The sequence below is a fragment of the Schistocerca nitens genome, chromosome 2 (genome assembly GCF_023898315.1).
Source record: "Schistocerca nitens isolate TAMUIC-IGC-003100 chromosome 2, iqSchNite1.1, whole genome shotgun sequence".
NCBI lineage: Eukaryota > Metazoa > Arthropoda > Insecta > Orthoptera > Acrididae > Schistocerca > Schistocerca nitens.
In genome coordinates, this window is record NC_064615.1 from 1,134,867,693 (window position 1) to 1,134,884,547 (window position 16,855).

A 16,855-nucleotide genomic window follows, 5' to 3' on the forward strand; every position below is an offset into this window, starting at 1 on the left:
TGGAACCGTTGCTGTATCGCAGCTATGTTTAAAATACCAAAATTACTAATGTCACACAGGTCAACAACATACCATTTTAAAACTATGGAAACTTGGTGCCACGTGTTCCATTTGGCGATGAGATTGCCATGTTGCCATTTGTTATTTGTCTGGCAGTGCTACGACAGTCGGTCCACACACACAAAAGTCCCTCGCCCATCACTGCTCGAATGAGATATGCATACGTGTCAAATAGGTCTTGCTGTTTGTCTCTACCTCATGTAAGAGGCATTCACATGTAAGCTTCACTTCAGAGCACACACACGTCACCTAGGACTTAGTCATACAGTAAGTATGGTGGCACAGTATTTGTTTGAAGAACGGCAAGATATGGTTTTTGTTTATGAACTAGCTGACGATAATGCACATGAAGCTAATGGTTGTATGATGAACAGTACCCAGTAAGACATCACCCACACCTGCAAACATTTACAGCAATTCACCCATGACTTTGTGAAACAGGCTTGTTAGCAGGATATCATGGTGATGCTGGAAGACCTCGAACATTAGGGGATGCAACATTTGAAGAGACTGTTCTCAAGTGCATTGAAGGAACACCTATGACCTGTACTCGAGCAACCGGACATAACATTGTGGTCACTCATCAGTTAGTCTGGGAGGTTTTGAGGAATGATGGCAAGCATCTATTTACTTTACACCTTGCTGAAGACCTAAATCCTGTCGCAGACTATGAGCACAGGCTAGGGTTTCGCTGGTGTTTTCTGCGATGTGTTGCATGAGATCCTGACTTCCCTGCCGTTGTGTTGTTTACTGTACGAGTGCACCTTCCATTGGGATGGCCTTTGCAACACTCAAAACGTTCATTACTGGGCAAGGGGAAATCCTCACAACATGTATGTCCACACACACACCAGGAACAATTTTTGCTCAACATTTGGGCAGGCATTGTGGTTGACCATCTTATTGGGCTGGTCCACCTACCTCCTCAACTTACCAGGGCAAATTACCTTCACTTTTTGCAAAAACGCTACCCGGCCTGCTGGAAGGTGTTCCCCTGGACATTCGGCTTTGCATGTGGTTGCAGCATGAGTCGCCTGCACCTAACAGTCGTGCTGTGTGTGGATATTTAGATGAACTCTTCAATGACCAGGTAACTGGCAGACATGCTCATAGGACATGGTCCCCGTGGTCCCAGACCTCACACCACCAGTAGTTTTCTGTGGGGATTCTTCAAGGTTGCAGTTCACCCACCCAGGTGCAAATCACCTAGGGACAAAGATGAATTAATGCATCTCATTCAACATGCTGCCAATCACATTAAGGCAATGCCAGTAAACTTTGAAAGAGTTCAGCAAAACACCTTTCAACACTACCAACCTTGTGTTGCATGGAGGGTCACCAGGTCCAGCACCTGCTTTATGTAAACAATGTCCTAGCCACAGAAAAGGCCCTTTTCAGGGCTGACACAATTTGTAAAAGACTTTCTGTATGCTAACTAACAGCTGTTGAAGGGTTTGTTTCCAGTACGTCTTATCATGAAACAACAATGGATGTCTTGTGTTGGTTGGTTCACCTCCAGCCCCCAGAGTGGAAGGCTGGCGCGCTACCACTGAGTGTGTAGGCTGCCCTGGATACATCACAATTTCTGGCAGGCAAAGCATGCAAGGTCATGCATTGTCCAGAGTATCTGGCAACAGGGCAATCCAGCAGTCAATTGGAGCACATGACGCCAAGTTTTCATAGTTTTTAAAGTTGTGTTTTGTTGCCCTACACAACATTGGTAATTTTCATTCCTACTGGCATCAGCTATCCAGGGTTAAAATTTTGTGATACAATTTTTCTGCACCCTGTACGTGGATGAGAACCATCACATAGGCCAAATTCAGAAACTGACCCCAAGAACTACCCACCTCAGGGACACCCGGCATTCAGTTGCTGGAGGAGTTTAGTGGCACTTATGGGTCATCTGGATCCCTCAGACCAAGCCCTTTTTAGATAACCTGCTCTTCAGCACGTAGACTCATCCCACTACCCTTCTAAATTTAGCCATCCATCAGCATGACCTCCCTTTTCCTACGTAGTACATTTCACTGAAAGTACAGTGCATGCAAGACTATTACAAAAATATGAGAAAATTAGCTGACTAGTTCTTAAATTAAGGAGTGGAATTATTACTACTGGAAATAGACACACATTACTATCGTAGCTTTCAGAACTGTTACTCCTTTCCTGAAGTATGGAACTTGCGCAGGTTGGGAAACTTGGAAATGTGGGTTAATCAAATGGGGATAACATTTTGTGAGAATGAGGAAACAAAAAGAGGGTAAGAAAAGGAAGGGGGACATTGTCAGGGAAAGTGCATCATAGGTAGTACATTAGTAACCAATATGCCTGGTTCACTACAGAGATGATGACAGAGTAAGAAGTAATAATGGATATGGAGAGACAGAGTAGTGCTTACACAAATGAGGAGAAAAAGAGATACAGAGTGTGGGGAGGGAGAAGAACAATACAGAATATAATGAGCAATAATAAATTTTAAAAAATGTGTAAAATACAATTAAAAGATGATAATGCAAATGATGGCTCAATTATGTTAACAGAGGTTAAGCCTTTTAAGGTATTGGTATGTGGACATGTGTTGGAGGATAAGTTCCCACCTCCAGCAACCATGGAAACTTATCAGGTAGGAGGATCTCTGTACTCGAAAGACCTCAGTGACAGTCACCACACATTAGATTTTTTTTTTTGTTTTGGTTTTAGAGCGCAAAACTGCTATGGTCATTAGCGCCCGGTCCGTGACTTAGGAAACAGTAAAAACCGAAAATGGAAACCAGCAGCAATGGGACGAAACTCAAAAAATTGGAGAAACTAAAAGCAGAAGGAAGGCTTAATAATCCACTACACAAAGGGGTTGGTTGTCCCCAAAAAAAGCTTCAAATGACTGACGTCATTTCACTGGCACTAATAAACTCGAGAATGCGATCGGCCAAGCGCGTGTCATCTGCTAAAATTGTCGATATATCAGGTGACAGCTGTAGACGAGCGCATAACAGAGTAAAATAGGGGCACTCAATTAAAAGGTGTCTTACCGTCCACAGCTGAGAGCAGTGGGGACAGAGTGGGGGAGGATTGCTGCTTAAAAGATGTCGATGGCTAAGAAGACAGTGCCCTATCCGGAGTCTAGTTAAAATTACCTCAACCCGACGACGCGTTCGGGAGGAAGAGGTCCAAGCACAGGGAAGAGCTTTCACGTCCCGCAATTTATTAGGGGGAAGTGTCGACCAATGTGCATGCCATAAATGAACAACACGACGACATAAAACACTCCCTAGATCGGCGAAGGGAATCGATTGAATAGCTGGCCGAAGAAGAGAGACTGCAGCCTTGGCTGCAATAATGGCCGCCTCATTTCCACACATACCAACGTATCCCGGGAGCCAGAGGAACGCAACCGAGACGCCCCCCAGGTGGAGCAAGCGCAGACAGTCATGAATCCAGTGGACCAGAGGGTCGACAGGTTAGAGAGCTTGGAGACTGAGGAGAGAGCTGAGTGAATATGAACAGATAACATACTGCATCTGCTGATGGCGGCGGATATAGTGGACAGCCTGGAGAACAGCGTAAAGCTCTGCAGAATAAACTGAACACTGGTCGGGCAGGCGAAATTGATTTGGGGTGTCGCCAAAAGTATAGGCACTCCCTACACTTAACGATGTTTTCGAGCCATCAGTGTAAATAAATGTGGCTTCCTTCATTTGTGCACATAGAGCAGAAAATGCCCGACGATAAACAAGTGAAGGGGTACCATCCTTGGTAAATCGACAAAGGTCACAGAGCAGGCAGATCCGGGGACGGAGCCAAGGCGGTGCTGTACCCCAACTTGTCTAGAAGGTCTTAGGAATGCGGAAGGAAAGAGAATGGAGCAGTTGACGGAAGCAGACTCCCGGTGGTAGTAGGGAGGAGGGGGGGCCTGCATACCCTACATCAAAGGAGGTGTCGAAAAAAAATGTCATGGGCTGGATTAGCAGGCATGGAAGACAGATGGCTAGCATAAAGACTCAGAAGGACTGCTCACCGATTGGACAGCGGAGGTTCAGCAGTCTCAGCATAAAGGCTTCCCACAGGGCTGGTGTAAAAAGCTCCAGACACTAAACGTAATCCATGGTGGTGGATAGAGTCGAGACGACGAAGAATAGACGGCCAAGCAGAGGAGTAAACTATGATTCCATAGTCCAATTTCAAGCCCACTAAGGTGCGATACAGGTGGAGACAGACCACTCTGTCCGCTCCCCAGGAGGTACCATTCAGGATACGGAGGGTGTTGAGGGATCGCCGACAGTGAGCCAATATATAGGAAACGTGGGAGGACCAGCACAGTTTTCTGTCAAACATAAGACCCAAGAATTTAGCGACGTCTGAAAAAGGAAGCTTGACAGGTCCTAGATGTAAGGAGGGTGGAAGAAACTCCTTACGTCGCCAAAAATTAACACAAACGGTCTTACTGGAAGAAAAACGGAAGCTGGTTTCAATGCTCCAAGAGTGGAGGCGTACGAGACATCCTTGAAGAGGTCGTTCAAGACGGCTGGTACGTTGAGTGCTGTAGTAGATCGCAAAATCGTCCACAAAGAGGGAACCCGAGACATCAGGAAGGAGACAATCCATAGTTGGATTGATGGCAATGGCAAACAGTACAACACTCAGTACGGAGCCCTGGGGTACCCCGTTTTCTTTGGAGAAAGTACGGGAGAGAGTATTGTTCACCCGCACTCTAAATATGAGCTCTGCCATAAATTCGCGGAGAAAAAGGGGCAGACGACATCGAAAGCCCCAAGAGAACAGTGTGCGGAGGATGCCTGTCATCCGACAGGTATCGTATGCTCTCTCCAGATCAAAAAATATTGCTACTGTTTGGCGTTTATGGAGAAAATTGTTCATGATATAAGTGTAGAGAGCAACAACACGGTCAACTGCAGAACAATGCTTTTGGAATCCGCATTGGGCAGGTGTTAAAAGACTGCGGGACTCCAGCCACCAAGCTAAACGGCAATTCACCATACGCTCCAAAACCTTACATACACTACTTGTGAGGGAAATGGGGCGATAGTTAGAGGGGAGATGTTTGTCCTTTCCAGGTTTCGGAACAGGAACGACGATAGCTTCCCGCCATCGTCTGCGAAAAGTACTGTCGGTCCAAATTCGATTATAAAGGTGAAAGAGGTAATGCAGACTATGGGTTGACAAATGCAGCAACATTTGTACGTGGATACCATCCGGTCCTGGGGCGGAGGAGCGAGAAGAAGAGAGTGCATGTTGGAGTTCCCGCATGGAGAAAACAGTATTATAGGTTTCGCGATTTTGAGAGGAAAAAACAAGAGGTTGCACTTCCGCTGCACATTTCTTTGGGAGAAACGCTGGTGGGTAATTTGAAGAGCTCGAAATCCCAGCAAAGTTTTGACCCAATGAGTTATAAAATGCGACGGGGTCCACGAATGTATCATGCGCGACAGTGAGCCCAGAGACCGGGGAGAAACTAGGCACGCCTGATAACCATCGAATCCGACTCCAAACTTCCGAGGAGGGAGTGAAGGTGTTAAATGAGCTGATAAAGAATTTCCAGCTTGCCTTCTTGCTATCGCGAATAACACGACGGCATCGCGAACGGAACTGCTTATAGCGGACACAGTTGGCCAAAGTAGGATTGTGGCGGAAAACACGAAGAGCACGTCGCCGCTCACGTACTGCGTCACGGCATGCTTCGTTCCACCAAGGAACTGGGGGGCGCTGGGGCAATTCGGAGGTGCGTGTTATTGAACGTTCCGCAGCTGTAAGCATAACATCTGTAATGTGTGTGACCTCATCATCGACGCTAGGAAAGTGACTGTCATCGAATGTCGCTAGAGATGAAAAAAGTGTCCAATCGGCTTTGCCAAACTTCCAGCGCCGTGGGCGCATATATGGCAGTTGAGGCTGCAGTCTAAGGACACATGGAAAGTAGTCACTGGAGTGTTTATCATCAAGGGCGAACCATTCGAAGCGTCGAGCTAGCGGAACAGTACCGACCGAAAGGTCCAAATAACAGAAATTTGTCGTGGAGGCAGACAAAAATGTAGGGTCCCCAGTGTTGAGGCAAACTAGATCCACTTGGAGGAAGACATCTAGCAATAGTGGGCCACGCAGACAAGGATATGGAGATCTCCAAAGCGGGTGGTGGGCATTGAAGTCCCCAACCAGCGAATAGGGGGGGTGGAAGCTGACCAAGAAGACGAAGGAGATCAGCTCGTGCCATTGGTGTGGACGATGGAATGTATACAGTACAAAGAGAAAAGTTATATCCAGAAAGGGAAAGACGGACAGCGACAGCTTGGAAGGATGTGTTTAAGGGGATTGACTGATAATGGAATCATGGAGAAGAATCATGAGTCCTCCATGGGCTGGAGTGCCTTCAACAGAGGGGAGACCAAATCGGACGGACTGAAAATGGGGGAGAACAAAGCGGTCATGGGGACGCAGCTTTGCTTCCTGAAGACAGAAGATGACCGGCGAGTAGGATCGTAAGAGAATCGACAATTCGTCCCGATTGGCTCGAATGCCACGCATATTCCAGTGGATAATGGACATAAGGTGAACAGAAAATGGAGGAATGTGACCAAGGTTTCCATCAACTCAGCGACTGCTCAGAGCTTGCGACCGACAGCATGGAATCGCATTCACCCGAAGGCAGAAGATCCTGATCCATAGGTTGGTCAGGAGCAGCTCCTGCCACCAGAAATCGGCCGGTTGATCGGCCACCAGTAGTGCGCCTCGGCAACACAGAAGACGGCCGAGGGCGATTACCGCCAGGTGGTGCTGTAGATGAGACACGCCTTGGTGGAGAAGGCGATGAACTGGGTTTCTTACTAGCCTTCTTGGAAACATGACGTTTAGATGAAGGAGGAACCAAAGGTTGTGAAGTTGGGGTACGTAAAAAATCTTCACGAGTATGTTCTTTTTTGGAATCGAGATTCAGCAGAACCGGATGAAGGGTGAGCCATAGAGTGAGCAGGCGAAAGTGGGGAGGTTGAACGGGCAATCCTTGTGCTGGACGATCTGACGACCGTGGAACTAAAGGTAAGGTCACAAGTCTGCGTGGCCGCCTCCTTTGTTGGCCGAGGAGAGGCAAGGACAGTGCTGTATTTTCCTGTCTGAGGTACGGTGGGCTGTCGACTGCCGAACAATTTTCGAGCAGCAAAGGTTGACACCTTTTCTTCACCCTGATTTCCTGAATGAGCTTTTCATCTTTAAAAATGGAGCAATCTCGAGAGGAAGCAGCATGGTCACACATACGGTTGATGCAACGAGGGGATGGAGGTGGACAAGCACCCTCGTGGGCACTGCAGGTAGTGTTGAATTTCCTCGTCGGACAATCCATCGAGGGAGCATGTATAAATGACACCACATGATGAATTTAAAGTACGGTGCGGTTCCACCCAGACAGGGAAGGTGTGTAGCAGTGAAGTATGCAGCAGTTTCTGTGCCTGGAGGGCACTGACTGTTTCTAACAACAAGGTGCCATTTCGTAATCTGGAACAAGACTTTACAGGACCTGCAATTGCATCGACACTTTTCTGAATAATGAAAGGGTTGACCGTGGAGAAGTCGTGACCTTCGTCAGACCGAGAAACAACAAGGAACTTTGGCAACGATGGAAGGACTGTCTGTGGCTGAAACGCATTGAACTTACGCTTGTGAGCTGACATAGTAGAAGATGGTGAATCCATTGCGAAAGTATCCCCCATGATTACCGGCTTCTCCGATTGAGCGCTCCTTCCTTGTGGGGGCCCTCTCTGAGGGCACTCCCACCTTATGTGATTGTTCACACCTCAGGTCACTCCTCCCGACAAACATACGGAGGGACCCGGCACTTTCGGAAGGTATCAGCTCGGGTAATCACCCCTCCCAGGGCCTGGCTGTTACCAGGGGGTACGTACGTGTCCTACCTGTCTACCCGGGGCGGGGAATTACTTGTTACCCCGTCACTGGCTAAGTATGGAAATGCGTGGGTCAGCCTTCAGACATGCACAGGGAGGGAAAAAGAGAAAGGGAAAGGGAAAGGAGAGAAGAGAGGTCTCAAACGCTGCAGTGGAGAAAAGGGAAAAGAGAAGAGGTAAGGAAAAGAGAAGGACAAAGGAAGGTTAAAGATTTGCAAGCGGAGAAAGCAAAGAATTTGTTACAGTTTCGAACTTCCGACTCCGGACGTAGGCACAAAACATACTCCCAGAGGGGGAGAAAGGGAATGAAAGAGGCATTGTGAGGGGGGGGGGGGGGGCGAAGATGGGGGATGGGGAAGGATGCATAAAGGGAAGTGATGCAGCCCGGAAAGGAAGGATGGCCGCATTAGCTCGGGGTCCCGTGCTCGCTACTCACGTATCCACAACAGAGTTGTGACCACCTGGGGGGAATAACAACACATTAGATGTTTGGGTATCTGGTTAGGTACTGGTTTTTATGGAATCCAGAGATGGGAACTCTTCCTCACACACATCTTTGCATCCCAACAGCCTTATGAACTTAGCTTCCAGTAACACCTCCCCTTTTATCATCATCGTCATCATCTCTATTGCATCTCATTATTTCCTTTACTGTTCTAACCTTTTTATTTTCAGCTTGCCCTCCCTTTCTCTAACTAAATGTTCTTCGTCTTCTCCCCACCCCCCCTTCCCTTTCATTTCTTAACTGCATTACTCATTTTTCTTTTTCCTCTTAATCTGTTTCCTTTTTCTATGCAGAGGACCTCATATCACTAAGTATACACAGAAGGATACAAAATGCAAAATTTACAGCAGTGATACTTTTAGGGGTAAATCTGGCCTATCCAGAGGATGAGACAATGAAGAATGCAGGTATTGCATTTTCTTTCTACCATAAAGATCACACATTGAGTTGCAGACAAGCACAATGAAGAGTGTTACTCATTTTCAGTTTGGCCAAAGTCTTTTTTCAGAAAAGAAAACACATCCACACAAGTAAGCGCACATCATCCACACATAACCACTGTCTCGGACTGCTCCAGCGACAATGCAACACTCACACTGATTGAAAGTAGCAATCCTTAATGGGGCACGAAAGGGGTACATATAGCAGGGTACAGGTGTGGTGAGGGAACATCACTGTTTGACAGAGCACGCAGGGTCTAGATGGCAGCAGGACAATGCTGCCTGGCACAGCATCTGAAAGCTGTGGGGCACCAAGTGGGGATAAATTGTGGAGAAAAGGGGAATGGGTAAGGAGAGGAGCAGAGAGGGGAAGAAAGACCGGAGGGTGCATTGGAAGAGAGAAGCACAGAGTGAAGGTGAAGGAACATAAGTAGGGAGGTGATGTGGGACAGATGCAGCAGAAGCTGTTGGGTAGACTGTGTGGGAACAACAGGTTATAGAAGACAAAGGACACAATAATTTTGAAATTGGAGAAAGTATTGAAAGTATAACTACCATCTGTACTGTTCAAGAAAGCTGGTGGAGGAGAGGATGATCCAGATGGACCAGGTTATGATTCAGGTATACAAATGAAACATGTTATATTCTGCTGCATGTTGTACCTCATGGTTGGCCACATAGCTGTTCGCTGCAGTTTGGCAGAGGCCATACATCCTGGTTGACAGCTGATTGATAGTCCTTCCAATATAAAAAGCTATGCAATGAGTGGAGCAGAGTTGGTATCTTAGACCTCAAACTGGAGAACCATCACACAGGGAGTACCACTAGGCTCAATTCTGGACCCAGTCCTCTTTCTTTTTTATGTAAATGTCTTACCCATATATATATTATCATTTAGTTTTATTTGCTGATGACACATCAGTACTGGTAGAAAACAAAAACACAGAAAAGATTCCTGAAAATGTCATAGAAACCTCGATGTTTGGTTCCATGTAAATGGCTTAAAGATAATATTTCAAAAACACAGCTGATGCAATTTAAGACAAAACAGTCTCAAATAAATGAAATTCACATTATGCACAGAAGCCGGGAGCTAAATGAAGCAGGAATGCAATTAGACAGAAACATATCATGGTCCTCACACATAGATTATCTAAAAAATAAAGTAAACAGCCCGGCATTTGCTATGACAATCTTAGCCAATGTCACTAGTATAGACACACAAAAAATAGTATACCATAGTTACTTTGAGTGAGTAGTGAGATATGATATTGCCTTTTGGGGGAATGCTAGCAACACGACAACAATATTAGTTTTGCAGAAAAAAATTATCAGAAACATATGTTGTGCAAAGCCAAAGGATCTTGTTGGCCATTGTTAGGAGATCTTAAGATACTAAGCATTCCCTCATTATATCTATATGGAATAATTATTTTCACAAGTAATAACCCTAAGCTCTTTTTGTCAATTTCCAGCATAGTTATGAAACTAGAACCAAAGAAAGCTTCATGTTGCCTGCATATAGGCTTAATCTTTTTGCACAGACTCCACAATACATGGGAATGAAAGTATACAATAAATGCAAAGGCACAAATTTTAGAAACGTCCAAACTGAGGCAGTAAAAAGAGAATAGAATAGCACCCTGGTGCAGAAACGTTAATACTCTGTTGATGTATTTTTTAATGGTCTGACCATCTGAGCAGGATAAAAACCACAATAATAAATAGAATTCAGATTTTATTGTGATTATAGAAAAATATTGTACTCCACGCATAATTTACTATAGTTATCAGCCACTTGGGTAAAATATTCCAGAGGTATAATAGTCCCCCCATTTGGATTTCTCGGCGGGGACTACTCAAGAGAACGTCGTTATCAGAAGCAAGAAAACTGGCGTTCTATGGATCGGAGCGTGGAATGTCAGATCCCTTAATCGGGCAGGTAGGTTAGAAAATTTAAAAAGGGATCTGCACAGGATAAAGTTAGATATAGTGGGAATTAGTGAAGTTCAGTGGCAGGAGGAACAAGACTTCTGGTCTGGTGAATACAGGCTTATAAATACAAAATCAAATAGGGGTAATGCAGGAGTTGGTTTAATAATGAATAGAAAAAAAGGAGTGCGGGTAAGCTACTACAAACAGCATAGTGAATGCATTGTTGTGGCCAAGACAGACATGAAGCCCACGCCTACTACAGTAGTACAATTTTATATGCCAACTAGCTCTGCACATGATGAAGAATTTGAAGAAATGTATGATGAAATAAAAGAAATTATTCAGATAGTGAAGGGTGACGAAAATTTAATAGTCATGGGTGACTGGAATTCGGTGGTAGGAAAAGGGAGAGAAGGAAACGTAGTAGGTGAATATGGATTGGGGCTAAGAAATCAAAGAGGCAGCCACCTGGTAGAATTTTGCACAGAGCACAACTTAATCGTAGCTAACACTTGGTTCAAGAATCATGAAATAAGGTTGTATACATGGAAGAAGCCTGGAGATACTGACAGGTTTCAGATAAATTACATAATGGTAAGACAGAGATTTAGGAACCAGGTTTTAAATTGTAAGACATTTCCAGGGGCAGCTGTGGACTCTGATCACAATCTATTGGTTATGAACTGCAGATTAAAACTGAAGAAACTGCAAGAAGGTGGGAATTTAAGGAGATGGGACCTGGATAAACTGACTAAAACAGAGGATGTACAGAATTTGAGGGAGAGCATAAGGGAACAATTGACAGGAATGAGGGAAAGAAATACAGTAGAAGAAGAATGGGTAGCTCTGAGGGATGAAGTTGTGAAGGCAGCAGAGGACCTAGTAGGTAAAAAGATGATGGCTAGTAGAAATCCTTGGGTAACAGAAGAAATACTGAATTTAATTGATGAAAGGAGAAAATATAAAAATGCAGTAACTGAAGCAGGCAAAAAGGAATACAAACGTCTCAAAAACGAGATCAACAGGAAGTGCAATATGGCTAATAAGGGATGGCTAGAGGACAAATGTAAGGATGTAGAGGCTTATCTCATGAGGGGTAAGATAGATACTGCCTACAGGAAAATTAAAAAGACCATTGGAGAAAAGAGAACCACTTGCATGAATATCAAGAGCTCAGATAGAAACCCAGTTCTAAGCAGAGAAGGGAAAGCAGAAAGGTGGAGGGAGTATATAGAGGGCCCATATAAGGGCAATGTACTTGAGGACAATATTATGGAAATGGAAGAGGATGTAGATGAAGATGAAATGGGAGATACGATACTGCGTGAAGAGTTTGACAGAGCACTGAAAGACCCAAGTCGAAACAAGGCCCCGGGAGTATACAACATTCCATTAGATCTACTGACGGCCTTGGGAGAGCCAGTCTTGACAAAACTCTACCATCTGGTGAGCACGATGTATGAGACAGGCGAAATACCCTCAGACTTCAAGAAGAATATAATAATTCTGATCCCAAAGAAAGCAGGTGCTGACAGATGTGAAAATTACCGAACAATCAGTTTAATAAGTCACGGATGCAAAATACTAACGCGTATTCTCTACCGACGAATGGAAAAACTGGTAGAAGCTGATCTCGGGGAAGATCAGTTTGGATTCCGTTGAAATATTGGAACACATGAGGCAATACTGACCCTACGACTTATCTTAAGAAAATTCGGATTAGGTATTAAAATCCATGGAGATGAAACAAAAACGTTGAGGTTTGCCGATGACATTGTAATTCTGTCAGAGACAGTAAAGGACTTGGCAGAGCAGTTGAACGGAATGGACAGTGTCATGAAAGGAGGGTATAAGATGAACATCAACAGAAGCAAAGATTAGGAAATGGGACACCTAAAGTAGTGAAGGAGTTTTGCTATTTGGGGGGGGGGGGGGGGGGGGGCAAAATAACTGATAATGGTCAAAGTAGAGAGGATATCAAATGTAGACTGGTAATGGCAAGTTAACATCGAGTATTGATTTAAGTGTGAGGAAGTCGTTTCTGAAAGTATTTGTATGGGGCATAGCCATGTATGGAAGTGAAACATGGACGATAACTAGTTTAGACAAGAAGAGAATAGAAGCTTTCGAAATGTGGTGGTACAGAAGAATACTGATGATTAGATGGGTAGATCATATAACTAATGAGGAGGTATTGAATAGGACTTGGGAGAAGAGATGTTTGTGGCACAACTTAACTAGAAGAAGGGATCGGTTGGTAGGACATGTTCTGAGGCATCAAGGGATCACCAATTTAGTATTGGAGGGCAGCGTGGAGGGTAAAAATCGTAGAGGGAGACCAAGAGATGAATGCACTAAACAGATTCAGAAGGATGTAAGTTTTAGTTTGTAGTAGGTACTGGGAGATGAAGAAGCTTGCACAGGATAGAGTAGCATGGAGAGCTGTATCAAACCAGTCTCAGGACTGAAGACAACAACAACAACAACAACAACAACAACAACAACAACAGCTGATGAGTCTCCTGAACATAAAATCAATGATTTAACTTGTTCATTATGAGACAATAAGATTCAGATTCTGATTACAAAGTTGTTTCCACATGTGGCCTACCCTCTGATAGGTTGGAATAATCCTGTGACAAGACTGGGACTGGAAGCACTGTTTTGGTGGATTGGACAGGTTTTGCACATATGTCTCCGATGGAGATGATACGTGGAGAGTTGAGGGATTGGAAGTATCAAAGGGATGAACTAGGATGTTGTGTGGGCATGGAATAATACTTTGGGAAAGATGGAAAGAACCTCTGTTAAGATGTCCCTTGTTTCAGGACACAATGATATAGTGTCAAAGCCCTATCAAAGGATGCCCTGAAATGAGATACTCTTACTTCCTACCCAATATACGTCCCACCCATCCTAAAATGGTGTTCCATTGCCACCCTACCTCTGCAATACCTTAGACCATCGCTATGCCTTCCCCCCAATCCGAAATCGTTGCCACAGGGATCATAACCCTGCGGGAGGCCTAGGTGCTGGTGCCAAACCTGCCCTATCCAAGCACCAAGCACTTCTGATTCCAGTCCTGACAGCTTATGATGCAAAACTGTATAGAAGCAGAAAAAGAATCCTGTAGAAAATAAATAATCCCAAAGCTAAGATCAAACTGTAATGAAGCATATACTGAGGATGGCATCAATTCACGATTTAAATAATTATTATGGGAAGACCTAGCATTCATTGTCAGTCCCATTAAATAGATTATTCCCAAAAATGCGTATGTCCTAGAAGTAATAAAATATGGTGGAAAACACTTGCACAATAGCAGCGAAGAAAGATAAAAACATTAAGGAGGAATTTACATAACACCATAGTGGATAACGATATTTAAGAGGCACTCGCCAATGTTACCACATGAATGTTCACACACTTTAATATGCCACCTAGGTAACAACCTATTGGCTAAAAACTTTGACTGCTAAAATATCAGTATGTCAAGGAATGTATGTTATGTATGGGGTCCCATTAAAACCTAGAATGCAACATGATACTATAATAAGCAGGTGTACTCCATCTCCTGAAGGTTGAGCAAGCAACCCAGATGACTTTCACACACCATGAAAATTAGAATGATGGAAAGAGAGAATACTAACTTTTATGCAACAACAACATTAAGTAAACTAAATCATTCCCAGAAACAGAACTATTTGCTGCAAATGTGAAAGTTAAACTGTACCCAGAAACATGATAATATGCTACATATTTGCAACATATTTTCCTGTTTTGAGGTATGATTTAGTTTACTTATTTTCATTCCAGCACTACACATTGGAATATTCTCTCTCTCTCTCTCTCTCTCTCTCTCTCTCTCTCTCTCTCTCTCTCTCTCTCATGACTGTCAAATGTTTCAGCCTACAGTCTGCCACCCAGATAACATTCACCTCTACACACTACACACTGATATTCAGTGAGTGCCTCTTACATTTCCCCTTGTCCATTATAACATTACATAAATTCATCCTCATTGTTTCTTAATCTTTCTTCATAGGTTTTAGTACTTTTACAGCAGACACACTTTTGTGGGTAATTATTTCATTGGACTAACAATGCAAGCTGAGTCATGACTCTTCCAGTGATTACGTGTTTTGATTCCAGGGACTACATGTTTCATTACAGCTTCATCATAGCTTTCAGAATATTGGTATTCTATACGATTGATTGTCCACTTATATACAGATTTGTACCTGAAATGCAGCTGTAAGTGCTCTGAAATTTGTAGTGCATAATATTTTTACAGCTGAAGCAATTTTTTTCTCAACATGCTAAAACAAGTTCAAAGATGAAGAATGATGTAGCAGCCCATCTGCCTGAAGGATCACAAAGTGAGTAACCTGGTGCTCAACAATTGAGGCGATAGTGGAAAAAATGGAAATCACTAAGAGGTCAGTTTCCAAAATGTTGCATGATGTTATGAATACGACAACAACTAACATCTACAGGATGTCACAACTACTCACACCCACTTGAGAAACCCACTGAAACTGAAGCAGCAGTGTATATATTGCGGCTGTGTTTGGCTAACTCAGATGGCTTCTTTAGCCATTTAATCACAGTGAATGAGCCTGCACATATTTATATACATCTACATACACAACACCACTAAAGCAGGCAAAGATCCAAACATCAATATATAATTTGGTGCTGTGTGTTCTTTGGAACCACCTGTTGTGCTAACAGACTACAATGTTAAGGGGAAAATCTCCATAGCAATGTACTGGAAAAATCTCCAGGTGAGATAATTAGAGGAGGCTGTCAAGGTGAAGTGTCACAAGAGGCAGTGTGAAGGCATATTTTTGATCCACGACTGTGTCCCAGCTCATTCTGTATAGGACAGACATGCTGCTTCTTTGGCCTATGAAATCTTGCCACACACATTCTCCATCCAGTGATATTTTCCTCTGACATAGAATCCATTGGGTGGCAGCCATTTTCCAAATGAAATTTAATTTTTAATGTGGAACACTTTCTGAACAATCAAAAGGCAGGCTTCTACAACCGAGATATCTGTCATCTGTAACTGGCACCATCCTATGCTAACCTCTTCATGTGCCATCTAGAGGAATCCTTCCTAAAAACCCAGACTCCTAAACCCCTCACCTGGTTCAGTTTCATTGATGACATCTTTGCTATCTGGATTGAAGGTGAGGACACACTATTCACATTCCTCCAGAACCTCAACAACTTCTACCCCATTTACTTCACCTGGTCTTACTCAACACAGCAAGCCACCTTCCTAGATGTTAACCTCCACCTCAGAGGTGGCTACATCAGCATCTCCATCCATGTCAAACCTACAAACCACCGGAAATACCTGAACTTCAACAGCTGCCACCCATTCCATACCAAGAAGTCCCTTCCGTACAGTCTAGCCACCCGTGGTCGTTGCATCTGCAGTGACGAGCAGTCCCTCTCTAAATATACCGAGGGTCTCACTGAAGCCTTCACTGGCCATAATTGTCTTCCCAACCTTGTACAAAAACAAATTTCCCCTGTCTTATCTTTCCAGTCTTCCACCATCTCCCAAAGTCCCACAGTCCAGCCACAGAGGAGCATTCTCTTCTTAATGCAGTAAAATCTGGGACTAGAGCAACTGAATTACATTCTTTCCCAGGGTTTTCATTACCTCTTGTCGTGCCCTGAAATGAGAAATGTACTGCCCACTATCCTTCCCACCCCTCCTACAGTGTAATTCCACCTTCCACCAAACCTACACAACATACTCGTCAATCCTTACACAACCCCTGCTCCCAGTCCCTTACCTCATGGCTCATACCCCTGTAATAGACCTAGATGCAAGACCTGTCCCATATATTCTCCTACCACCACCTACTCCAGTCCTGTAATTAACATCAACTATGCCATCAAAGGCTGAGCTATCTGTGAAACCAGTCATGTGATTTACAACCTAAGCTGCAACCACTGTGCTGCATTCTATGTAGGCATGACAA

The 16,855-nt window shown here is 44.1% G+C and overlaps 1 protein-coding gene across 1 annotated transcript in view; it reads right to left on the minus strand.

Annotated features, from left to right (window-relative positions):
* Positions 1-16,855, minus strand: part of LOC126235595 (uncharacterized) — a 263,118-nt gene that overhangs the window by 178,062 nt on the left and 68,201 nt on the right. The window lies entirely within an intron of this gene.